The following is a 7,783-nucleotide window of genomic DNA, read 5'->3' on the forward strand; positions in this document are numbered from 1 at the left end:
TGAGTTGAGATGCATCTGACAGGAAAAACTTAAGAGCACTTTCAAGTTGGAAAGCGGATTATCACCAACTATAAAACTAAGTTTGAGCTCAGTAAATAACAAATTTACGCTGCACAAACTGAACTTGAGTTACTACACACAAAGGGCATTTCAGACTGCTTCCCGCATTCAGCCCATGGCTGTCAGGATGCTGCCTGGAGCTAATAGATTTTCCCTGCTGCCAGCAAGTGACCTCACAGCACCAAGCCCGCTTGTGTACTCAGCACAGCAATTTGGTTCCAAGGTAAAATGCTCAACTTCAGGGACACCTTGCCCACACCAGTGGTTTTGTGCATCTTGTGAACAAATTACTTTTTAACTCTTATTTATAACACTGTAATATTTCCTCCTTCTTGAAAGAATGGTTTACAATTAATCTGTGTCTTGCAGACTCCAGAAAATCCATGTCACAAAAAAAACTGAGCTAAGGAATAGATGCTCTAGTGTCTAAGAGAAGGCAGGAATTCATACTGCATTCTTCCCAACCCTGAAAGGAATCAATAGCATCCCCTCCTATCTGGACCTACCTCTTTTCATAAAACTCAGAGGAAATTCACTAATCATAGAGCTATCCTCACAACTTCAGCTGACTTTGGCTGATGAGCTCAGAAGTTTGGGGACCAAGTTAACTAGACAGTGACCAAATGTAATCCTTCTCAGCAAAAACCAGGCTAAAATCCTAAGGGATTATCACTACTTACTTTCCTTATGGTCTTCCTTTTTTGGGCCCAATACCAGCTTTGCCAACTGCCTACATTAAGAAAGAGGACAGAGGAAAGGGGAACAGCATTGCTGAATTAGAAGTATTGTACACAAGTGTTGTATCACGTTGTATTGTACGTTTCCCAGTTGAGACTGGGGAACTTCACCGGGTTTATAACCCAGTGCTCCACATCATGCAAAGAAAAGCATGTGGACCCCAAGGAGGATTCAGACCCCAAGTCTGCTGGGTACCATATGCACACAGTTCTTGAAGGACAGGTGTTTCCTAACCTGGTAATCTTGATGTCTCAATAGGGCAATAATATCTCAGTAACCAGTTCAGATAACTATGTTCTTCCTTCTTTTCCTAGGAATGTTCAGTTTTTTATCCTCCCAGGATATTCCTGTGGAAGAACATGAAAATGTAGTTCAAGGATGACAGAAAAATTGGTCAGAAAATGAGAGAGTGATCTTTGTGGCTAAGTCTCCTTCTGGAAAGAAGAGTGTCACGCCTCCTGAACATTCTGACCTAAGAGAGGAGAGTGAAATGCTGGATTGCCAAAGAGCTGGAACTTCTGAAGATGGAGGTTCAAATTATAAGTGGAAGGTCAAACAAGTAATTGAGCTCATTTTTCTTCCTGAGGAGGGTTACACTATTTAATAGGTTTTAGCCTTCTTGAATTCCATTCTGTTACTTCTGTGGTGTCTCTCAAACCAGCACACAGTGTTTCTTGCATAATGGTGCTGCCCCCCTAGGTATGCTGGCCAAATTTATGTTTTTCTGCAGCTGCTGGTTTTCTGATTCTGCAGTTTGTTTTTCAAAACGTACCTAATGGAAAAACAATCCCTGACTTTCTTTTCTTGTATATCTTCCCAGTAATAAGCAGCGTAAGTTAAAAAGCCATACTTCAAGCAGCGTGGACTCAAGAGTCACCTATGGAATAGAAGAATTATGCCCTAATGTCTGTGATGCAAGATGTGTTTCCTAACCTAAATTATTTGCAGTTTAACCGTGCAGTGCTATAATGGCAATGTGACTGGTTTTTGCTTTGTTTTACCCTGCCTTTTTTCTCTCTTTTTCTCTGCTTTTTGTGTCCCAGTTTCTAATTTTTATGGAGCACTGACTTTTGCCAGAAAGTAAAAGTCAAGCATTTTTCAGTGAAAAAATGGTAACAGTTCTGTTATTGCAGAAGTACCTATTCCAGGTACACAATGTTTCACTGGTACCATATTCCAGATAGAGAAATCCCAGCTTAAGACATTTGTGCCATTCCAGATTCATGGGTACACAGTATGACTCATGCACAATGTTCTCTGGTGGATGAGCAACCACAAGTATGTGATGGGAGAGCAATGAAAATTTACAGACGGGGAGCATTTGTGGATTACTCTGAGCTCAGAGTAAGTCTAATTTCAATTTTGTTAATACTGTTTTCTTGCTATCTGTACAGTTGTAAATTAAGTTGGTTGTTAACCAATTCCAATTCAAACAATTTATGGGAGGTATTTTTAAGTTGTGAAACAATTCAACCTGTAATGGACTATGACTGTTGTTTCCACAGCTGATGTAGACTGCTGCTCTTGCTTTTGGCGAAGTAAATTTTAGGAGACTGGGTTCTCTTCCTAATTTTCAATGTAAAAGGGCTTGTTAAATTTTAAAACAGCTCCCTGACAATCTGCTAGTACTGTTGGTTATTATTTTATTAGCAGTTTTTATGATGGATTTGGAGAGGGTTGTTTTGGTTTGCTGTTTGCATGTTCTCATTTACTAGAAACCAGAAAAGGTCCTTGATTTTCAGCAGTGATGACTTTAAACCTGAAGTTTAGTGACCTAAAGCTCATCCTGGATAAAATACTAATACCTGATTTTCTCAAATTCTTTCAAAATCCAGTGTTAGAATTTTGCATTCACAGAGTTTTAGTATTACAAGGTTTTTCCAGTCTCCTGTAGGAGAGAAGTTACTGTCCTAGGCTAGAATTGGGGAAAGGGTCAAAAATGGGCCTAGCTGCAGGAGGTAAAAGAGATTCCTTTGCATGAATTGGAGAGGGTAGAAGAAGGACATGCCCTTCAGGGGATATTGCCATGAGGAAAATTCAGGAAACTGCTAGGTTGAAGTGCTGGAGGTTGGTCAAAGCAGAAGAGGCTGCTGTTTACCTGCAATGATGAGAAAGGGAGTTCTACTTGGATGTTTCCCCTGTATGGGAAAAATGTGACCAAAGTGAATCCCCTTTGGTGAAGGGCTTGTCAACACAATTTCTGTCATATTTTTAAGCTGTGACACAATTTGTAGAGGTGAAACTACCATTCTAAGGCTGCCTTCCTAAGAAAGAGAAGCCACACAGGTTTCTTCAGAGTCAGGGTGCTAACAGCATCTACTCCGAAGTTATTGCCCACTGGTATTTATAGATGTTTCAGCTTATAGATGTTTCAGCTGCAAGGAGAGAGCTTGAGTTATGAGACATATCTTTTGGAAAACTTGTTTCCTTAAAGTGGGTGCCACTGGAACTTGCTGCTTGTACCAGAGAGCCTCTTTGGAACTCACTGCAATCAATAAGCTCAGTGAACCTCCAAAATGGTGTTGTTTGGTTTTGTATGGGGATTTTTTGGTTAGTTGGTTGGGTTGGGGTTTTTTTGTGTTCATTTATTTGCCTGGCAACAGACACTGCACTTGATGAACAAATAGAAGAGCATGCAGTCACCTATGTGGCAGCAACTAGAAATAGTTTCAGACGGGATGTTGGCCACACACCTTTGTCATGCCAGACCTTTTGTGTCTGCAGCAGCTGAAAGCACATATGTGGTTTTTGTGTGTCTTCTCTGCACGTTGTATAGGACAAAGTTGAGGGGAATGCTCAAATCTTGTGGTAGCTGATCTGAGGGAGGCCGAGCTAATGGCAAGCGGTTGTGAGGCAGTAATATTTTTATTTGGTGTGGCTGCTCTTTTAAGCTACATCTTGACAGCCTTACATAACACACAACTACTGAACAGCTCCAGCAGTGCTGTCGCTAGCATGTTAGTGTGCTTTTTCAGAGATTATCACATTCACATCTTTGGTAACAGAAGGGACTGTCTGAGAGACTGGTAATTTGTAACAGTCACTCTGCTATTCACTCTGGGTTGAAAGGTAGGAGCTAACTGATGTAACTTTGCTTGCTGATCTATTTCAGACTTAAGCAGTGTGTTCTGCCAGCAGTGCTGTAGGCACAGTACACATTCAGCTAATGGCTAAAGGTGAGCACCTAAGGATGCTTCCGTTTTTGCCTGGCACAGATGTATCTGGAAGACCTGTAGCCTTGGCCTCCAAAGACACGTTTTCCAGGGCTCTGTATTGTGTTTCTAACAAAATGCAACCGTCGCTTTGCTGTAGCAGCTACTCTATAACAAAGTGGATTCTGTCATTCCCTGCTGTTTTGGAAGCAGTAGATCGGCAATTATGATTGTCGATGTCATAGATTGATGAGCAGGAAAATATTGTCAGAAATTTTAGCCTTCTTTTTTTCTTAAGTATGAAAAATTAACTCATTTTCTCCAGTTAAATCCTGTGATATAAGTTCTCTGAAGTGCCACTTTTATTTAACAATATAAGAAAGTAGGGTGTATCTTGCACTATTCTGAATTGTAATTTCCCTTTTTTTCTTCAGCAAGTGTTGCATTCTATCGCTGTGGTAACAGCACATCAGTGTATCTCACATGGCAGAACTATATTCTGCTCTTAGCCATCAGGAAGATGATGACAAAACCTAATTAGTGAAGGTAAATTGTTTTGTCTAATAGCACTTTCTGTCACACACTGTTATGCATGTGCATTATGCCTATGTATGTGTGCACTGTGACCATCACACTTATTTAGCATTACTCTTTACTGCTTAGTTGCCTGTGTTACAAGACTTCTTCATTTCAGTCTGGAAGACATTTATCCCTATTGCAAAACCACTGTTGTATTTGGTGTAATTGTTGGCAGTTCCAGCAGGAAAAGGCAGTGAGTCCACCCACACAGGCCTCTCAAAGCAGTCTGTCACTAGTCCTTCTCCAGAACCTTTTCAGGGGTGGGGGGCTGCAAAAGGAGGGCACTTTTCCCAGTCTGCTGCTTCATCTTTCTCCCCTTGCAGGCACTCACACATGGTAACACTTGTATGGTAGTCATTCCGTTCTTGAAAAGAAATTAAGTACGAAAACATTATAAGAATTTGAGATTTTCCTCTAGTCTCACCAGACTCTTTCTAATTAGCATGGCCCAAGCATCTTAAATTTGACATGTGGGGAGCTTTCTGCCTATGACAGTTTGATGCTAATGAGTCAGTCCCTATATTGTGTTGATTTGGATAGGTTGTATATTCAGATCTTTGAATAAGTTTTGTCTTTCCAGATGCTTGTCCTGAGAATAGATAAAATTCTTTATGTCTCCTAGTCTGCCTTAAAAAAAAAATAGAGGAAGCCTCTTCTCTCTGGCCCTGTTCATCTCGATCTCTTCTTCCACATCCGAGAAAGAGCTAGAATGGATGTTCTGTCCTGACTGTGCGCAGTGAGGATTATTTGATTCAGGAAGGCCATTCCTGAAAATGCACCCTTCTCTCATCTAATGATGTGTTTTAGCATGAGAAGGGATCTGTTTGTTATCTCAGGGCTTGTGAGCTTTTGTGACTAGACTTGATTTCTGTGGTTTTCTAATTCTACCTTTAGCTTAAACCAAAAAATATCTCCTATTCAGCGTGACTGTGTGAGCCAGTCAGGAGCTGCTCTACTACATGAAGAAAGAGATTTTTAACAAGTACTTGTTCAGAGTGCAGAAAAGAACAGTTCCAGCTTTCAATTGTGGCTCTTCAGCAACTGTCTTCTTTCTCATTGTTGAAAGTACCATTGATAGAGATCCACAGTCCTCTGACACGGATTCCTGCAGTCTCTCTAGCCTACTCTCTATTTTGGGTGCTTAGGGATGCATTTGAAGCTAGTGGTCTAGAAAGTCTTTGTGATGGCATTAGCCTAAACATATATTGCCTAAATATTACTAACAATTGTATGTATGTACAGATTCTTGATCCTTTTGATGAAGAAGTACACAGGGTTCTCAAGCTGTATTCATGCTGACTCGTGATTTGTCTTTTTTTTTTTTTTGTTAGGCAATAAAGAAAGAAATTGCAGCCCACAGTTGTCTGTGATACTTGACTTGACATACACGAATGATGTACAGCTCCCACATAGATAAATTATGTTTAACATATCTCAGTAATTGTAGCAGCCATAGAAAAAAAGAACAGAAGAAAGAAACTTCTTTCAGTACCTCAACTGAAACCAGGCATAACGCAACGCTGAGCCAACAACACTTGGTGAAAACAACTATAAGCCAGATTACAACAAAGAGGAGAAATAGGACATTTTGTATATGGCACCCACTTCCATCAAGAAATAAAAGGAGACAATACTAATGAAAGCAGACTACCTTGTTTGACAGGTATTTAATGCCTCCATTCACAACATTGTCCCTAAAGGAAGAATCAGGCATGGCCATCTGAGGGAGAGCTGTTCCCTGAAGGATATAAAGGAGACACAGACTGACTATTTAAGCAGCCTCCTGTCATTTGCAATTCGAAATGCTGCTTTACTTTCTGAGGTCATTCAAAACTGTTTTTGTGACTGAAGTCACAACCTGAATTTATTTATTCCATATCCTGTTTACTAATTCACTGATAAGTCCTCCTTACCATGCTAACCAATCACTGCATCACATGGCTTCTTTCTACACAAGAACAAATCAACTCATCCATTGATGTCTTTGTGAACACATTGTCAAGATTTGTTCCACTTCAACACCGAAGCAAAGCACTGGCCTTGTGGCCTAGAAAGAAGATATCACTGTAGCAACTTGAGGTGCTGGTGATACTGCATGGTTTCCCTTCTCTTCCTCTTTACTGTACTGCACTCCTGCCAAAAGTTAACTTTACAGGAGAGTGATTCCTTTTGAGAAGACAGACAGGGTTGCCTCAATTATCCTGACTCAGCACGTTTGGAACAAAACAAGGACCAACTGCAGAAAGAGACATTTGTAATGCTTGCTCCAGAACACAAAATAAACAGAGCGAGTGCGCAGCTGGCCTGGTGGCAGCTACAGAGCCTAAGCCTTTGCTCGTCGTTTGGCAGGAAGAGCTGCAGTGCCTGCATAGGAATGAAACATTTTCTTTTCACCAGATCTCTTTGCCACATTCAAGAACACCAATAAGATACAGCAGCTGACTGGAAAAGAGGACAGGGCCTGTTAGGATTTTATGTTAAGAAAATAGCCATTTTACTCCCAATCCAGTACATACAGATTCTTCTAGGTTTGTATTACCTTGATTACTGCACTTCCAGTAATACAGAAACCAGGATCCTGAGCTGAACAAATTGAAAAAGAAATGTCTTGGGAATAAGAAACTGCAAAATTAACCAAGATCTGTATCACAAACCAACTTCAAACACGTAAAACAAAACCACCAAAGATTTCTACCATGCTGAAAGTTTGTGATTAAAAAAGCCACAAATCTTGGTCTCAGAAGTTCATTATGTAGCATTGTACACTGAAATACAGGATGTTGTTATGCAGCCAAGCATCTGGGGAGATTAACCATGATTAAAAAAAAAATCTCTGGGAAAAGCAGTTATTTAATAGAACAAGGATGACGGCAAAACAAGCTACCGGATTTGTGCAATTGAATCAAGCTGGATGTTAGGAACCATTATTTTACCATAAAACAAATCAAACAGAAATATTTACCTTGATCCTAAGGGATGCTGAGTACAAAGCTCCCAGCAGTTTCCCAGCAAAAAACCAGAGCAGTATCCTTACAGACAGGGCGGTGTAAAATGACCTGAAGCATTCAGGAATATGTTTCTTCGTAGTACCAAAGAAAAGGAATTCGGGGAAGCCACGTAGGAGGGTGTCCTGAGAGACATGGTAAATACCGAGCAAAGGGGATGTTGAACCCATGTTGCAATGATAGCTGTGGGCAACAACAGAGAGACTAAAGGCCGAGAGGAAGACACAGCCAAGCCCAGAGCAGAGTGAA

At 40.6% G+C, this 7,783-nt stretch overlaps 1 long non-coding RNA gene across 1 annotated transcript; it reads left to right on the plus strand.

The window, feature by feature from the left end:
* Nucleotides 1–1,977: 1,977 nt before the first annotated feature.
* LOC113971871 lies at nt 1,978–6,901 on the plus strand. Its single transcript, XR_003535683.1, has 3 exons — nt 1,978–2,142; nt 4,385–4,496; nt 5,861–6,901. It is a non-coding gene; the product is annotated as an uncharacterized LOC113971871 (long non-coding RNA).
* Nucleotides 6,902–7,783: the final 882 nt, after the last annotated feature.

This window comes from Neopelma chrysocephalum, unplaced genomic scaffold, assembly GCF_003984885.1.
Source record: "Neopelma chrysocephalum unplaced genomic scaffold, ASM398488v2 Primary Assembly neopelma1_86, whole genome shotgun sequence".
Classification (NCBI taxonomy): Eukaryota; Metazoa; Chordata; class Aves; order Passeriformes; family Pipridae; genus Neopelma; species Neopelma chrysocephalum.